At 35.8% G+C, this 19,985-nt stretch overlaps 1 protein-coding gene across 2 annotated transcripts in view; it reads left to right on the plus strand.

Annotated features, from left to right (window-relative positions):
• Positions 1–19,985, plus strand: part of NELL2 (neural EGFL like 2) — a 469,663-nt gene that overhangs the window by 212,541 nt on the left and 237,137 nt on the right. The window lies entirely within an intron of this gene.

The raw sequence follows: 19,985 nt of genomic DNA on the forward strand, positions 1-19,985 counted from the left end.
AAAAGATTTGGAAAATAGCTCTTTTAGAAATGTAGAATTCCAATTAAGTCATCTGATTAAATGCATTCTTAACCTGTTGATCTTCCTTTTTCCATTTAAAATATTTAATGGCTTGTTATCAAGGCTTATCTCTCTGGTGTGTGTGGTTTAACCCAGATGTATAGAAACATAACAGAAAGAAGTAGTCTTACCTGAAAGCTTTGGTCAGCCACGTTGTTTGGCTGTTATCATGGTACCTGAGAAGGAGGCTTTTCCACGGATAATGTTCACCTGAATGCAGTGAATTTTCTAGTAATGTAAGTTTCTTATTATTCTATTTTCTATTAGTGATGTTTAGCCTTGATAATCCAGAACTATTAATGGAATAAATAGATTTTTCAAGTTGCTCGATTTTGCTTGCATTATGTAGTGTCACATAAAAGCATAAAAGCTTATAACCTCATTAAAACTTGTTTCCTATAAGTGAATCCTCTAGCATTAATGTATTAGGAAATATCTGTCTCCTCATAAAAGTCTCAAAATAATTTGTCTTAGCATAAAATTTTAATAAAACTTCCCCTTCTTATCTGTTTAGCTCTGCTAGGCAATTATGGACTTCTCTGAACACCATCTGCTCTAGAGGCCATAAAGAAACATGCTTCTCCCTTTCAACTGATCTTTAGCAATGCACACTTGTTAATTCTATTTTGTTTTTGAAAAAATGTAAAAAGGAAAGACTAATCTCCTTTGGGTGACTTTCTTTCCTTGGAAAAAGGACATCTCTGTAGTTCCAGCCCCTTGTGGAGGAGAGGTTTTTTCTTGGAATGTACACTACATAGAGCTGGGTGTATGTACTTGGAATCCCTTCTGTAATTTCTCATTTCCTCCTCCTTCTAGCTTCCTAGGTTGACTTTCATGGTTCACATAAGGTTTTCCCCCTGTTTTTGTGGTGATAATCTTGTTGCTTGAGGAGCTCCTCCACCGTTTCAGTGCTGGGTATACTCACTCCGCGACAGAGGGGACACCACAGTGCCTCTTATACTGTGACTGTTTCTGGCTTTGGCATCAGTTTGCTTTTTCCGTATAACTACAGTCTGAATGATGGTGTCACCTCTTCTGTTTTCCCACCACAATCACAGTTGTCCTAATAACACCCTTGATATTCCCCTCTCCTCTCCTGCTCCTAAGAGGCATCACTTTTTTCTTAGCTAAGCGTAATGGCATCTTGGAAACGCACGTGCGCGCATGTGTGTTTATATGTGTGTTTGTGCTCAGTCGCTCAGTCATGTCTGACTCTTTGCGACCCCATGGGCTGTAATCCACCAGGCTCTTCTCTCCGTGGAATTTTTCAGGCAAGAATACTGGAGCGGGTTGCCATTCCCTCCTCTAAGGGATTTTCCCACCCAGGGATTGAACCTCTTAGGTCTCCTGCATTGGCAGGCATATTCTTTACCACTGTGCCAGCAAAATACATGCAATAATCCTCAGACGCCATTAATTTTTCCTGGTGTATCTTCTGAAGAGGTGACTAAATAGTTTCTTCTATAGGGGATGGAATGTTCAGTGCTGCAGTAATTTTTAATGTGGGCCACCCAAACAATATCAAAATAGAATCAGGAAAAATAGTAGTATGATGATAAAAATTTATATTCTTTTTTTCCCATTTGTCAGTATAGTTGAGAAAAAGGGTCAGGAAATATAGAGGGAAAATGAGATAACACTTAAAAATATTGAATATGTGTAATAAATATTTTTTTTAAAGAACTGATAATGCTTTATTTATCTTCTCACCTTTGTGGTAGCTCCTGCTTTTCTGAATCCTCAGGGAAATTTCTTTTGTAGTTTGCCTTTAGTTAAACCTGTTGGGAAAAACGGAATTAAAGTAACAGGCAGCTTCAAGAGGTTCAGTACCTGTCAATCTTTGATTTTAAAACCTTGTCAGTGTTAACGAAATATGGAGTCAGTCCTTTTGGAGTCAACTTTTTGTTTTAAGGACTGATTTTCTCACGCAAGGTTGATATGGCATGAGTGACATTAATTTAATGCTGAGAGCTCTGCTTCCATCAGAACCACTTTGCCCCTCATAGTCTCTAAACTATTTATGTGTGTGCAAATTTCCTGTAATACAAATCCTATGAAGTGGAGTAATATTAACTTTAATTGTCTTTTATTTTGTCTCTTCCTCTCTCTTTGCTAGCCTTCAATATTCCCTCTTTGGCATTTGATTTTATTGCTTGGATACTTAATTTGGAAAGCTGATCTTAAATTCTGTCTGTTTTAATTTGGTAAATGGATAGACCTTTTCATTGCTTTCACACTGTCCGAGTTTGAAAAATTTGGTTTGTGTAAGCCAAAGCTGCCTGGATGTTTACAATCCTACTCAATAAGCAAAGTATGCTCTGTTTAATTATAATGCCATGGAAACTAAATATTTCCCAGTATTTGGTCTACTGTATGACCCTTTTTGAGACACATTATAGGTATAGTATCTACTTCCCTAGTGGCTCAGACGGTAAAGCGTCTGTCTACAATGCGGGAGACCTGGGTTCAGTCCCCGGGTCAGGAAGATTCCCTGGAGAAGGAAATGGCAACCCACTCCAGTATTCTTGCCTAGAAAATCCCATGGACGGAGGAGCCTGGTTCAGGCTACTGTCCATGGGGTTGCAGACAGCTGGACATGACTGAACGACTAATACCTGTCTCCTGTCATGGGTAGAGTAAGGCTGATAATAACAATACTGATTTATTTAGGTTTGGTTCCTTGGCATGATTAGTAATACTACATATTTTAAGTATTAAAAAAAGGAAAAATCAAATATGCTGAATTCATTTGATAAGATTTAATTTTATTATTTCTATAAAGCATAGGATCAGGAAGAAATGCAAAAGAAGGAGTGATGCCTTATCTACAGAGATTAAGGGGATAGAATACATAATTCTCTTACCAATGATTTATGAAAGTGTATGTACTGTGAAAAATCTGGGGGCTTTTTGTTCTTGTTGTTGACTACATTTAAGATGCAAAGAGATATAAAGGGATACTTTTATTGTATATCATCTGCTAGTCTGTATGACTCTTGGTATTATTTGTATTCTAAGATGACAGTATTGACACATGTGCCCTTAAGTTTGAAATTTCGGAAAAACACTGTGGTGACTTTTGTGATTTCTAATCTTCTGCTGTCACAAAGTGCTGGTAATTTTCTCGTCCACATTTTGTAGAGTGTATTGCTCCTCTGATGAAGAATCCTCAGTTTAGAGGTGAGAAAATTGAGAGTGAGAGACTGAGCAGTGTAACATATTGCTTAAAAGCCTGGACTCTGGAACAAGGGACTTCCCTGGTGGCTCAGACATTAAAGCATCTGCCTACAGTGCAGGACGCCCAGGTTCAATCCCTGGGTCAGGAAGGTCTCCTGGAGAAGGAAATGGCACCCCACTCCAGTATTCCTGCCTGGAAAATCCCATGGATGGAGGAGCCTGGTAGGCTACAGTCCATGGGGTTGCAAAGAGTCGGACACGACTGAGCGATTTCACTTTCTTTCACTTTCTAGAACAAGACCACCTGGTTTCAAATCCTGGCATTGCTAATTACCATCTGAGTGACTTTAATTAGTCAAGTGGACTTATTGATAGAGTTAGAGTGCATGCACACATATCTATTATCTAAATATATATAAAGTACTTTGTAACATTGCCTGGTACATAATATGCTCCTGAAAGTGTTACTTATTATTGCTGTTATCATTTTTATTATGATCTATGTGACCACATAGATTGTCCTTGTCAGTCCTGGATCAGAGTTTTTATCTTTTGTCCATATGCTATTGCCATGATTCATATGCCCTAGAATGCTATGTTGTAGTATACCCTACCTCTATCTATAGTTCAAAGACATGCAGAAAAATGATCCATGCTATGGCATAGAGGGTTACTTGTGTGCCAACTAGTAAGTGGTACAGAAGAAACCAAGTCCAAAACTAAAGAATATTTAGTTCATATTCATTATAATATATATATATGAATGAAGAGAGAGAGACAGAGAGACACATTCACATGCATACTTTTTTCCCTCATTTTTTTCTCATTTCTTGTTTGTTCCTTTGTTAAACCTCATGCCATCCTTCATGCCATCTAGGCACATGTTTCTTAGCTTTTTATCTTGCATTGTTAAGTGTATAAATGTCTTTTCCTATACTAAATGTTGTAGCAAGTTTTGTTTTTTCACTTGTTCATGGCCCCATACCATGCCACACAGTTTGGGGTTTAGCTGTGTATTTCTCTGAGAACAAGTTGCAGAAAACTCTGATGCAAATTGACTGAAAATAAAAGAGAAAATGTATGGTATCACATGGCAAGTGCTTCACAGACAGGGCAACTCAGGGAACAGTGTGCCAGAGTCTCACCTCTGCTTCTCTTTGCTTCTTTTTTTCTACCCTCCTTTTTTTTATTGGTTTGGTCTTCAAGATGATAGCAACATAATTATAACAATTCCAGGCATTACATTTAGATAAAATGCATCCAGAGGAATAAAGGAAACATCAGCTGGTCTGTATCTCTGTAGCATTCTTAAGGGCAAGAAAATCTTGCCCAAATGTCTTCTCAGATATTTCCTCATTTCTCATTGGCCAGATTTGTGTTACATCTCGTAATTTACCTTATCACTGGCAAGGGCAATTGGCTTACGATGTTTGGCAAAGAATAATAATTTAGGTGGAATAGAGACTGGAAAATTATTTTCTGTAAGGGGCCATATAGTAAATATTTTTATTTTGCAGGTCACGTGTAATCTTTTGCAGGGTCACGCGTAATCTTTTGCAGCCACTGAACTCTATCTCTGCATATAAACAGTATGCAAATGAACCACAGTGGCTATATTCCAACAACCATGTTTATTGACATTGAAATTTGAATTTCATATAATTTTCACATCATTGAATATTCTTCTTTTTTATGTTTTCCCTAGCTAGTCTTATCTCCCAGGCTGTACAATATTGTACATCTATAACATATGTAATACTGTACATCAACTGCTGCTGCTAAGTCACTTTAGTCGTGTCTGACTCTGTGTGACCCCACAGACGGAAGCCCACCAGGCTCCTCAGTCCCTGGGATTCTCCAGGCAAGAACGCTGGAGTGGGTTGCCATTTCCTTCTCCAGTGCACGAAAGTGAAAAGTGAAAGGGATGTCCGCTCAGTCATGTCCGACTCTTAGCGACCCCATGGACTGCAGCCTACCAGGCTCCTTCGTCCATGGGATTTCCAGGCAAGAGTACTGGAGTGGGGTGCCATTGCCATCTCCGTACATCAACTATACATCAATAAAAAATAAAAAGGTGATATTGGAAAAAAAAAATGAATGGCAGATGGATTTGAACTACGGGACATAGTTTTTCAATACAAATCAACCCTCAGGACCACTACAAGCTATTTTGACTAAGGAAATTCTAATCTTGATATTTACACAAGTTCCATCTTAATATTTACACATGTTCAAGTAACTTCATTTTCTACATCATTTAGACATATAAAGAATATTCATTTTTCTTCTCTGAATCCAATTTTTTGGGGAAAAAACCCATAGGAAATTATCTTTGTTTTGAGAGTTTTTTTTTAAATTGAGGGATATGTTTTAGGTATATGGAAAAGTGATTGAGTTATATATATATACACAAAACAAATATACATGTGTGTGTATATATATATCCTTTTTCATTATAGGTTGTTACATGATACATAATATACAATTTCCTGTCCTATACAGTAGGTTCTAGTTGTTTATCTATTTATCTAGTGTGACTCCATAAGATTTATTTATACTTTTCATCTCCTGCTTTTGTAATTAAGGATATGTACACATCATTGCAAATTGTGTAAGAAGCATATAGGAAAAGTATGACACTCTGAGAGGCAAATCTTGGGACTTAATTTATACAGAACCTCAGAAGGCCTTTTGTAAAAAAGGACCAATTAGAATCAGAAGGATGAGTATGCACTGTGTGTGTGTATGTGTTGAACACAGCAAATATTAAGACCTCTGAGCCTGAAAGAGCTTAGACTTTAAATGCCAGTTTATCAAAGTCATTGTGGTCAATGAGTGGGAGACAGATGAGAGAGAGCACTGTTTGATTCATTGAACAAAATGTTAAGTTCCAGGTACTTGGCTAGATACTTGAGATATGAACATAATAATACAGTCTTTCTCAATAACTTTACAATTCAGTGAGGGGTGATAAATTACACTATAATGTGCTGGATGCCATGTAGAGTTCTGTAGAAAGTGCTGGGGATCCACTGAGTAGAGGAAAATTTCTCTCCTTTGAGGGATTCAGTGAAGCCTCCCAAAGGAAGTCATATTTAATACATCAGAACTTTGTTTGCTGTAAGGTCTTCTTGAACACTAGCAGCTGGTTCCTTTGACTTCATTATTGAGTCCCTTAGCAGCTAGTCTATGTTTTTATCTTGTTATTTGCAATTGGTCACACATTGCTTTGCACCTATTCTTTTGTCCTTTTCCCCCCTCATTTGTATCTGGGTTTTTATTAGATAATGAGGGCCTAGAGAGTTAAAAATTCTCTCTTGACTGGATACAGAGGGAGGATATTCAGAAATGGAGAGGAAGACTTACTTCAATAATTAAAGGAAAATATGGAATTAATGAAAAGGAAACTCATGTATAAGCAAAAGAATAGAAGAGTGAATCTCAGTTGGCTAATACTCATTTAGTAATGAAGTCAGATCAAAATTGTTATGCAGCCAGTTATATGTTAGTGCTGGATTCATGTATTTATCATAAAGAATCATTAAAGGGTAGTGAAAAGTATGTGTGAAAAGCAATTACAGCAAAAGAGGTAATTTGAAATTAAAATAACAGTAACAGTATCCTAAAAAAATGTCTTGCATGAAAATTGGAAAGAAATATAGAAGGAGTGGTCAAACAATTACCATCTGTCTATTAAAGAGGCATAATTTTGCCAAGAAAAGAACAAACAGGTGTTTAGTTATTGCAATGAACTGTTGATTGTGAGCTAAACGTATGCTGGTTGACACTGTTTGATTGCCCCAATTATTATAATGACCAATATTGCTGTATTCTGAACAATTATGCATGGTCAGGAAAATGGATGTTTAAACAGCTACACATGAGAAACTTAGAGTAAAATAAAATACTCAAAAAACTGCACTCTGAAATGTTGGAAAAGAAGTAATTTTAGTAGCATACAGGCTATGAAGAATTTTTCTTACTTTTTACAGAATAAATAAAAATATTATTAGCTCTAGATATTTTGAGAGATGTTTGGATAACTGAAAAATAATCCTAAAATTTTAGGTAATTAATTACAACATTAAAAATAAAGCACAACAGCAAATCTGGTCAATGAGTAGATAGATATGATAAAATTTACATTATGATAGTAATTTCATTACATACATTCATAAAATAAATTAGGGAAAGTATTTTTTTTACTTTAAATAAAAAACATGCTTGCATAGATAAATTTGTAGGCAGTACTATACTTTATACTACTTTCCTTTTAACTTCATATCACATTCTCTGAATTATGGAGGGAAACTATAAATTTGACTTTTGCTTAGTCTATAGCTGTAATTTTTATATAAATTAAGTATAAATTTGAATTTTGCTAAGTATAAATTTGATGTTTGCTAAGTATAAGTTTGCTTTTGCTTAGTCTATAACTGTAACTTTTATATAAATTGTAATTTTCAAATATCCTTTGAAAAATATTATCAGTAGGGATAATTAGTTTAAAAGTTTAAGTTGTCTAATGGCAACTATTCTGGACTAATTTCTGGGAGTAGACTTTTGGGAGTGACTTCAATTCTGGTCTTTCTTTGCTTACTCTTGAATTTGTCAGCCGCATGCTAGCAAAAACTGACTTTAATTAAGAAAGTACCTAGTAAGATTCCAGAATTTACTTCGGTTTTTGCTCATGTTTTTTAAAAACTGGGCTGACCCTAGGAGATGTTTAATATTAAACACTATTTAAAATATCTGCTTTGCACTTTGAACCTTTACAACTTTAGTTTTTGCTTTGGTTGCCTCCCAATTTTGATTGATTGAAGAGAGCTGCAACATTCATCTGTGTGCATGTTTTTCTTTGAACATTAGTTTTCAACTACTTTGGATAAATATCAAGGAGGGCAGTTGCTGGATCCCATGGTAAGAGCTTGTTTAGTTTTACAAGAAACTACTAAATGGTCTTCCAATAACATTTTGCATTCCCGTTACCAGTCTATGAGAGTTCTTGTTGCTCTACAACCTCTCCACATTATCAGTGTTCTGGATCTGGGCCATTCTAATAAGTGTGCAGTGGTATCTCATTGTTTTAATCTGCTTTTTCCTAATAAAATATGGTGAAGCATCTTCTCAGGTATTTATTTGACATCTACATATCTTCTTTAATGAAGTGTCTGTTCAGGTTTTTGGCCCATTTTTAAATCAGATTGTTTTCTTGTTGAGATTTATGAGTTCTTTGTATATTTTGGATAACAATCCTTTATCAAGGTCTATCTGGCAAATTCTCCAAATCTGTGGCTTATCTTGTAATTCTCTTGACATTTTCATTTGCAGAGTGAAAGTTTTAAATTTTAATGGAGTCTAGCTGTCAATCATTTCTTTCATAAATCTTTGGTGTTATATCTAATATCCAAGGTCATCAGGGTTTCTCCTCCGTTGTTTTATAGGAGTTTTACAGCTTTGCGTTTTGCATTTAGCTCTGTGATCCGTTTTGTATTGATTTTTCTAACAGATTGAGATTTATTTTTTTACACATCCAGTTGTTCCAGCAGCATTCATTAAAGAGACTGTCTTTGATTCATTCTATTGCCTTTGCTCCTTTCTCCTTTTTCAAAGATCAGGTGACTATATTTATGGGGAGTCTCTTTCTGGGGTCTCTGTTCTATTCTGTTGATCTATTTGTCTATTCTTGTGGCAAGTATCACATTCTCTTGGTTATTGTAGCTTAATAGTAAAATTTAAAGTTGGGTAGAACCAGTCCTCTAATTTTACTCTCCTTCCAAACCATGTCCAATGTTTTGCAATAGTAGCAGTTGAAACCAAAAGGGAGTGAAATGATATTTTCAATATATAGAAGGAAAGGGTTCCTGACTTGGAATTCTATTCTTTTTTTTTAATTTAATTTTATTTTTTAACTTTACAATATTGTATTGGTTTTGCCATATATCAACATGCATCCGTCACAGGTATACATGTGTTCCCCATCCTGAACCCTCCTCCCTCATCCCTCCAACCCCAAGCATCCAGTATCATTCATCAAACCTGGACTGCCGACTCGTTTCATATATGATATTATACATTTTTCAATGCCAGTCTCCCAAATCATCCCACCCTCTCCCTCTCCCACAGAGTACAAAAGACTGTTCTATACATCAGTGTCTCTTTCGCTGTCTCGTATACAGGGTTATTGTTCCCATCTTTCTAAATTCCGTATATATGCGTTAATATACTGTATTGGTGTTTTTCTTTCTGGCTTACTTCACTCTGTATAATAGGTTCCAGTTTCATCCACCTCATTAGAACTGAATAAGAATGATTTCATGAGTGAAGTAAAAATCTTTCAGAAATATAAAAAGCTGAAAAAATGAAGTACATAGTGAGTAAATCTAAATGAATAGTGATAAAATAATATAATAATTATCATCATTTTAATAAGGTCTTAAAAATTTAAGAATATATAGAATGTTTAAAGTATGGCAATAACATTATAGTATAGCAGAGAGTAAAATATGCTAAAATGTGTTACTGAGTGAGTGAAAGGGAAAATACAATGAAAAAAATCAATTTAAAATTATTTATAAAACAGGGCAAAAAAGAAACAGCATAGGCGGAGGAAAAAAGCACAAAATAAAACAGTAGATTTAAAAATGAATTGCACTAAATGTAAATGGGCTAAATAGTCCAGTTTAAAAAGATATTTTGAAACTGAATTAATGAAATCCAACTCTCTACTGTTTAAAAGATGCACATCTAAATCATAAGGATTCAGAAAGGGTAAAAGTGAAAGAATAAAAAAAGATAGCCCATGGAAAGGAAGGCTAGTTTCTCCTGATTAATATCAGACAATGTGACACTAAGGCAAAGATTACTACCAGAGTTACTTCATAATAATAACATTGCAAATCACAGGGAAGATGTAGCAATTTAAATTAGTACATACCTAATAATATGGTGGTAGTGGTTTAGTTGCTCAATCCTGACTGATTCTTGGGACCCCATGAACTGTAACCCACCAGGCTCCTCTGTCCATGGAATTTCATATAGCCTCAATATATATGAAACAAAATTGACAGAACTACATGGAGCAATAGATGAATTCAGTCAGAGTACTAAATTGCAGGAATTGACAGAATACAAGTATACTAAAAATCATTAAGAATACAGAGCACTTGAATGTGATTGACAGTTCACACCTAATGAACTTGTATATAGAACATTATGTTCCCAAAGTGCACTTTATGTATTCTTTTATGTATCCAAGCAACATTTACAAATATTGATTATGTACTGGATGATAAAGCTCAACTCAATAAATTTCAAAGAATTAGATTATATGGGATATACTCTCTAACCACAGTGCAATAAGGTAGAAATCAATAACAACAGGTAAATAAAAAATTCTGTTAGAATTCCTTGTTTCTCCAATAAGCCATGCTAATTTCTCCCTCCGCTTAGAACTTTTTTCTTGTCATTTTCCCCTACCTTAGCTCCTCTTAGCCTTCAGTCTCAGCGAACGTTTCATCGCCTCAGAGAGGTATTCCCTGGTCAACCCAAAGTATTCAATAGTATTCCCTAACCAAATCCAAAATAGCTGACTAGTTATTTAGTGCCTGATTCTTGTTTGTTTGTTTTTTTTTTTTTTTTCACTTAGTGTTAGCCTTCAATTATTGCACATTTGCCTAATTAGTTGTTCTCGAATCCTCCTCTATATTGCATGTTTTGTGAGGGCAAAGTCTGTATCTTTTGTTCACATCTGTGTTGCTGTGCTGAGCAGTGTCTGGTGTATAGTGGCCACTATTGAGAGGATGAGAATTAATATTTCCATAATGTTCTTAATAAATGGTGGGGAGGAGAAGTGCACCAATACAGATGATAGTATCTTCAAAGGCATGAAAAATTGTGGGAAGTCCTTTCAGTTCTTAATTCCAGAGGCTTTGGGGGAATGTAATCAAACTTTGACATATTATTATGAGAAGTGTTAAGTTTGAGGGTAATTTAATTCTTAATTTCCAGACTTAATGTGTTTAACATTTTAACCTCAATGTTTCATTTAGCATAGCTGTAGAAAATTTTACTTAATTGGCCCCCTAAGGGGGAAAATTGTCTGAAAATAGGAAACAGCGAAATATTTCAACAAATATTTTGTCTCAAAATACAAGTCCAACTGTATTTAATGAGGCTCATCTCCAGTTTCACAGCATGCATAAATTCTCTCTTTCTCTGTCTCCCCCTGGCATCTCCTCCTACTCCTTCTCTGTTTCCCTTGTCCTCCACTTCCATTATTTTTTTTGAAGTTACAAGTAAGTGATTTAGAAGTTAAGAAGCTACTGGAAATAGATCTTTAGGTTTATAATGTTATGCTTAACTATAGCATAAGAGTAAAATAATTTTGGCCAGATTTCCTGTAAGTCACTCTTGTATTATCTAGGATGGAGATGCATGTTAAAAGATCCCTGAATTTATGATTCTCAACACTGGCTGTCCAGTGGAATCAATTGAATGCTTTAAAAATACTGATGTCCAGGCCCCTCCTCAAGAGACTGTGATTTAGTTGGCCTGAGTGTCACACACTGGTATTTTCGACAATCTCCCTAATTGATTCTTATGTACAAGCAGGGTTGATAATCAGTGATCTACAACTTCATGTCCCAAAGTGTGATCACTAGACTGGAAGCATCAGTATCACTGAGGAGCTGGTGAGACATGCCAAATCGTAGCCCCATTCCAGATCTACCTAATCAGGATCTTCATTTATATAAGATCTCTAGGTGATTTGAGAAGGACTCATCTGTGATTTTCATTGGTGCTATAAAAAAAAAAGTTAAATATCAATGGCACTTGAGGCTAAGCCTATGTACTTATGCTGCCATAACAGCATAAGTTAGATTTGCATATTAACCAAGAAGTAGATTTTTTCCTCAGACCTGTTTATGGCAACTGTATTTGTACGGTAAGTCTAATATTATGGAAATACTATAAATACATCATATACATGCATAATATGCAAATCAATGAAATATGAATGTGAAACAAATACATTTTCTTTTAATAAAAATTGAGTGTTTTGGAAAAAGATGGTAAACTCAAACTGCTAAAAAATATACTCTTGAATTACATATCAGTAAGACAGCTGTAAAATACAAAAGAAAACATAAGAATAATCCCTCTTCAGATTGCTTTATGAGTATCTATCTTGTTACCCTTAAAGCAATCAAAAACTTAGAAATTGTAGGCAACACATTATAAATTTTATTTTATATAATCTAGATTACAATGAAGCATAATCAACAAATCTATACTGAAGAAAAGTGTTCTACTTCAAAACACTGAATGCATAAGGGTGTGTTTTTAATTAAAATGTTCAAGGTACTTATTTATTGTGGTCTCTGATTTCTCACTTTAACTGATTTGTTTTTTAAACAATGGACCAAATATCTATCCAGATAACATGGAATAAATGGTTTTCTACTGAATATCTATGTGACTGTCTCTCTTTGAATGTTAATTGTATTTTTCTCTTTTTCTAGTTCTTTTTCCTCTGCAGAGTAAAGTAGTTTTCAAGCTTAGCTATATATGTGGACAGCTTTAAAAAATAAAGAAGCCCAGGTCCTACCTTCTGAGATTCTTATTACTATGCAGCTGGGTGTAGAGCTTTAAATGTTCTTCACGTGATTTTAATATGTATCTAGTTGAGAACTGTTGGCCCAGTAGATTTGGACCATATAAATTGGTTATAATCAATTGTTCATAAATCAATTCCAGCTTACAGATCCAGGTCCTCAGTATATTATTATGATTATTATTCTCTTCTGGTCTCTGACTCTATCATGAGTACTCTTTCTCTGATATAAATCACATTAAAGCGATTTTCCTGCAGTGGTCATTTTCAAATGTTCCTCCTCTGGAAACCATTTTCAATTTCACTCTCAAAAGATGCTTTTATTCCTCTGAGTTGTGTGAAGTTCCTTGTGTGCATGCTGCCTGTTTTGCATGCGAGGCTGAATGCTTCTTGAAGGCAGGAAGGCACCGTCAAAGGACAGCACCTGGCAGACATGAGGCTATCATAAATGCATCTTATTTCCAGGTGTTGCCACCTTGCTGCAAGCTTTTATGAAATTATTTTGCTTCTCCTGTTTAACCTGTTGTTGCTTTCTGCTTTCCTTCCTCCTGCTCCATCTCGCTTTATAATTTTTCTGATCCCTGCTGCTCTCTCTCCTTTCTCCTCCCTCCTCATCGTGGTGGCCCTCTGTATATCTTATTCTACACAGATCCAGCTCCCCTTAACCTTCTGCTTCTTCTCTTCCTTTGGCTCATATGCTCTGTATAATAGAACGTGTTATTAATATACCCCTCAAGAAACAGCATTTGAAATATGTCCTTCCAAGAGAACTATCCTCCCAACTCCCCACCATTCTTTCTTGTTTTGCTAGTACATATAGGCCTTAAAACTGCACGGTCACTCAGGGTGTTTGCTTGTGATCCTTTGGTGAGCTCTAGTGTGTGGTTTATAATGAAAAGAATCGTGCTTTACAATTCACAAAGTATTCAGTATCTTTGTCCATATAATAATGAAACAACATATGCTAAAAGATGCAGGTCATTTTGGAAGTATGTTCCTCAAAGTTAAACTAAAGATTAAGTGTTTAAATTTTGACTGAGGTCACTGGATTCTTAGTGGTAAGAAAAGATACCCAGAAGTATTTTCAGATGAATTCTAGTCCTGGCTTTGAAACTGGAAGATTCAAATACGAACTTTTCCTTATTGTATTATGTATTATGTTTTCTTTGTAAAACCTGTCACCTCGTGTATGTTCATGTTGTCACGTTAATAGTATTCATGTATTAACATGAATATGTTTTTCTCCAAATCTTTACCTTCATTCATTAAACTTATTTTTGTTGTCTCTAGGAGAGTAAGTGAATTGATTACATTGTCTTTTTAAAAAGAATCCATTCTATGGTATATAAAGTAGGATCAGGGATGAAAAGGTAGCTAAATGAAAAGAATTTCAGGGTTTATCATAGTTACAATTGTGCAGAATTAAATTAAGGACAAAGGTACTGAATTCTTCTTTCCAGCCATAGGCTTGGCGTTTTATTGCTATGATCTTCTAAATATCCAGTTCTTGCTTTCCCAGTATCTGGCCTTTTAATCCAAAGGTTGGTCTGGTTAGGGTGTTAGAATTTTTGCTTCTGTTCTATTATGGAAGTTATTTTTATCCTCCTTTGTCTCTTCACTCCTCACTACTGCTAGATTTGTGGTGTTTCAGGGCCTGTTCTCTTTTTGGAAGAATTGGCTACTGAACTAAATTAAGGCCCCCTACGAAAAGTACTCTTTGGTCCTGTAGAAGCCCAAGGACAGGAAATATATAGGCTAAGAAAAGAGGTTGGCATATCCACTCTCATGCTCTCATTTCCTAAACTCTAATATTAGTTTTGCAAACAACTGAATTCCCAAACAATTAATGAGATTTAGTTAAAGGAAGCAATCATGTATAATTAATGAATTTGTAAATTATTTAAACAGTCTGAAATTCTGATCATTTAAGCAGCATTGACTCATAAAATTTGGTTTTATGGAGAGGAAGGAAAAAGTTTTATCATCAAATTATTCAAGTAGACTTGCATCGTGTACGTTGCCTTGTATCATTCGTACTGCCTGACAGTGGCCAGCTACTTTTTCAGTAACTGATAGACAAATCTATTCCCATTTCAAGTATTACATCCTTGCTCCAGTGGAACATAAGCTGCCATTTTACGGAAAAGGCAAAATATTTCTGTGAGACCCAATTTATAGAACTTTTACTAGAAGAGGCAAAATTAAAGGATAAGGCCAAATATAAAGGGGCCCATGAAGATCAGAGAGGACCAATTTTCTTGTTTTCAGCCTTTTCATCTAATAGGAAGCTGGAAGAACCACTTACAAAAAAATAAAAACTTTTAGAGTTTATTATCCAAGGCCAGTGCTGGGTGCCAAAGACAAATTAAGACACTGTCAAAACCAATACAATATTGTAAAGTTTAAAAAAAAAAAAAAAGACACTGTCTCCCTGTCTCCTGTAGATAAGATAAAAAGTGTACAACTAACTAGAGGAAAGGAAAAATGGATTCAGTGCCATGAAAGATATTTAAACATCATAGAAGAGGGAAAATTAATTTAAAGCACTTAGTGCTCAAAACTTTATTACAACCATATTGTTAAAAACTGACTCCAAGTAAATCCAGATTTCAGAAAAGATTCTAGACTGGATAAATGCAGCATGGCTGATTAGGGTCTTTTAAGAATATTGAAACACTCTCAGATATTTTTGTTTGACTCCACAAAGTCTTAGCCTGTTTCAAGAATCCATTTAGTGTGTATTCTTTTTTTAAAGTTCTAATGAAAATATAAATATACATAATTACATTTAATGAGATATTTTCTCATCTAACCATTTTGATTTGTATATTGCTAACACATAACTATCATGTTGACTCAAAATAACTGCCATTGTACATGGGGTTTTTAAGAGCCCTCCCAGAGGATATCCAGATTTCAAAAAACACCATATGAAAGCCATTACTTTATACAGCTATGTCCTTAAGGGACAGCTTAAACAACCTAAAGATCACTGATACCTACTGTTTTCAAAGAGAATTTTAAATCATAAATCCCATTTATCTTTAAGTGAATTATACTGGTTTTCTCCTTGATATCTATAACTTTCAGTTTTGTGTTGTATCATTTTTAAAGATGTTGATACCAATAGGCAAATTTAGAGTAGACTTATGTGTTTTCAATTCAGTAATGAACAGGGAAAGCTAGATATGTAATGAGTGAGGAAATGTTTAGAAGTGAAATATGTCTTTTTGCTTTTATGTTCTAAAATATTGTTAGATAGACTTGGGTAATTTTTTCTACAAAGCTTTGTGGAAGTTGATTTAAATCTCATTAGAGGGATCTACATTTTTTTATCTTTGCATTAATGACTAATAAATCATGATTTTAATGTGTAATGTATGACCGAGTTTTACTGGCTTCTTTCACTTATCCATTTCTCAATCTGTTCTATAAATTCCTTTTCACTTTTTTTACAACTGATGACTTTCAAATTTGAATCTGTAGCATTTTGTCTTCCTATTTCTTATTTATTGTTAAAATGGGGGTAGTGAAGTGAAAATAATTCACATTAACTGCTTTTGCAGATATTCTCTTAAATATGGTGCTAAAACTGTGTAATTAGTGACACTTAATATAGCCTTGGTAAAACATATATATCAAATGTTATAGCATCCTATTGAATTTAAAGTTCTAATTACTTTTCCTACCTATGGCTGAATAGGCTGTTAATTGGACAGCTCTCAGTGACATAATTCACATGATGTGAATGTACCCCCTCATACCAGCATATACCAGAGTTATAGTAAATACACAGTTGACATTGGTTAATATTAATAATAATACTACTAATAAGAGTAGCTGCAGTGGTCTGGGTTAGTCTAACTTCAAGGGGGGCTCACTTCTTTGTCTGAAGAGTGTATGAATGAATGAATACCCACCCCCTAGAAACCTTGTATCTTGAAATATGTACATGTAATACACTCAGTAAATCGCTTAGATTAGATCTTTGAAGTTCACTTCAGTTCAGTCACTCAGTCATGTCCAACTCTTTGCTACATGATGGACTGCAGCAGCCTGACCCACAGAGCTTGTTCAAATTCATGTCCATCGAGTTGGTGATGCCATCCTACCATCTCATCCTCTGTCACCCCCTTCTCCTGCCTTTAGTCTCTCCCAGTGTCAGGGTCTTTTCGAATGAGTCAGTTCTTTGCAGCAGGTGGCCAAAATATAGGAGTTCCTGCTTCAGCATAATCCTTCCAATGAATATTCAGGACTGATTTCCTTTAGGATTGACTGGTTTGGTCTCTTTGCAGTCCAGGGGACTCTCAAGAGTCTTCTCCAACACCACAGTTCAAAAGCATCAATTCTTTGGCACTCAGCTTTCTTTGTAGTCCAACTCTCACATCCATGCATGACTACTGGAAAAACCATAGCTTTGACTAGATGGACCTTTGTCAGCAAAGTTATGTCTCTGCTTTTTAATATGCTATCTATGTTAGTCATAGCTTTTCTTCCAAAGAGCAAGCATCTTTTAATTTCAAGGCTGTAGGCACCATCTGCAATGATTTTCGAGCCCAGGAAAATAAAGTCTGTGACTGTTTCCATTGTTTCACCATCTATTTGCCATGAAGTGATGGGACCAGATGCCATGATCTTTTTGAATTTTGAGCATTACTTTGCTAGCATGTGAGATGAGTGCAATTGTGCAGTACTTGGAACTGGTGATGGACAGGGAGGCCTGGCAATTCATGGGGACACAGAGTCAGACATGACTGAGCAATTGAACTGAACTGAACTGAACTGAAACATTCTTTGGCATTGCCTTTCTTTGGAATTGGAATGAAAACGGACCTTTTCCAGTCCTGTGACCACTGCTAAATTTTCAAATTTGCTGGTGTATTGAGCTCAGCACTTTCACAGCATCATCTTTCAGGGTTTGAAATATCTCAGCTGGAATTCCATAACCTCCACTAGCTTTGTTCATAGTGATGCTTCCTAAGGCCCACTTGACTTCACAGTCTAGGTTGTCTGGCTCTAGGTAAGTGATCACAACATCATTGTTATCTGGGTCATTAAGATCTTTTTTGTACAGTTCTTCTGTGTATTCTTGCCACCTCTTCTTAATATCTTCTGCTTCTGTTAGGTCCATACCGTTTCTGTCCTTTATTGTGCCCATCTTTGCATGCAGTGTTCTCCTGGTATCTCTAATTTTCTTGAAGAGATCTCTAGTCTTTCCCAATGTATTGTTTTCCTCTACTTTTTTTTTTTTTTTTTTTGCATTGATCACTTAGGAAGGCTTTCTTATCTCTTCTTGATATTCTTTGGAACCCTGCATTCAGATGGGTATATCTTTCCTTTTCTTCTCTGCCTTTCAATTCTCTTCTTTTCACAGCTATTTGTAAGGCCTCCTCAGACAGCCATTTTGCCTTTTTGCATTTCTTTTTCTTGGGGATGATTTTGATCACTGCTGCCTACACAATGTTATGAACCTCTTTCCACAGTTCTTCAGGCACTCTATCAGATCTAATGCTCAAAATTCTCCAAGTAAGGCTTCAACAGTACGTGATCTGAGAACTTCTAGATGTTCAAGCTGGATTTAGAAAAGGCAGAGGGACCAGAGATCAAATTGCCAACATCTGTTGGATCATCGAAAAAGCAAGAGTTCCAAAAAAATCTACTTCTGCTTCATTGACTACATCAAAGCCTTTGTGTGGATCACAAAAATCTGTGCAAAATTCTGAAAAAGATGGGAATACCAGACCACCTTACCTGCCTCCTGAGAAATCTGTATGCAGGTCAAGAAGCAAGTTAGAATGGGACATGGAACAACTGATTGGTTTCAAATTGGGAAAGGAGTACATCAATGCTCTATATTGTCACCCTGCTTACTTAACACATATGCAGAGTACATCCTGCAAAATACTAGGATGGATGAAGCACAAGCTGGAATCAAGATTGCCAGGAGATATGTCAATAACCTCCAATATGCAGATGACATCACCCTTATGGCAGAAAGCCAAGAACTGAAGAGCCCCTTGATGAAAGTGAAAGAGGAGAGTAAAAAAGCTGGCTTAACACTCAGCATTCAAAAATTCAAAATCATGGCATGCAGTCCCATTACTTCATGGTAAATAGATGGGGAAGCCATTTAAACAGTGACACCCTTTATTTTCTTGGGCTCCAAATTCATTGCAGATGGTGACTGCAGCCATGGAATTTGAAGACACTTGCTCCTTCGAAGAAAAGGTTCGTAGACAGTATATTAAAAAGCAGAGACATAACTTTGCAGTCAAAGATCCGTCTAGTCAAAGCTATGGTTATTCCAGTAGTCATGTATGGATGTGAGAGTTGGACCATAAAGAAAGCTGAGCACTGAAGAATTTGTGCTTTTGAACTGTGGTGTTGGAGAAAACTCTTGAGAGTCCCTTGGTCAGCGAAGGAGGTCAAACCAGTCAATCCTAAAGGAAATCAGTCTTGAATATTCATTGAAAGGACTGATACTGCAGCTGAAACTCCAATACTTGGTCGTTGATGCAAAGAGCTGGCTTATTAAAAAGACTCTGATGCTGAGAAATACTGAAGGCAAGAGGAGAAGGGAAAGACAGAGGATGAGATGGTGGGATGGTATCACAGACTCTGATGGACATGAGTTTGAGCAATCTCTGGGAGTTGATGATGGACAGGGAAGCCTGGCATGCTGCAGTCCATGGGTTCACAAAGAGTGGACACAACTGAGCAACTGAACTGAACTGAAATTGAAGGAAGTAGAGAAAACACTAGGGCATTCAGATCTTTGAAAATTCAGTCTAATTAGCAGAATTCTACTGTATAATGATAAATGATTTGGACATATGAATCCAGAGTTATGTCATAAGAAACTTAATGCTTAGTACACACACACACACATACACACACACACACACACACACACACACACACACACATGCACATCTCATATCTAGGAAAGAAATGAAGCCTCTGACTATGAACATGTGAAAGCAATTATATTAAAGAAGAAACCAATACAGCAAAATGATTATTCCTTGGTTGGTTTGTTGAGGAAGTGATTTACTTTACATGCTGCTGGGAATGGGTGAGAAGAGAGGTGCAGTTCAGTTGGGGAATTCTAGAGACTTTCTTGCAGTCAGTG

The sequence above is a fragment of the Bos indicus genome, chromosome 5, assembly GCF_029378745.1.
Source record: "Bos indicus isolate NIAB-ARS_2022 breed Sahiwal x Tharparkar chromosome 5, NIAB-ARS_B.indTharparkar_mat_pri_1.0, whole genome shotgun sequence".
Classification (NCBI taxonomy): domain Eukaryota; kingdom Metazoa; phylum Chordata; class Mammalia; order Artiodactyla; family Bovidae; genus Bos; species Bos indicus.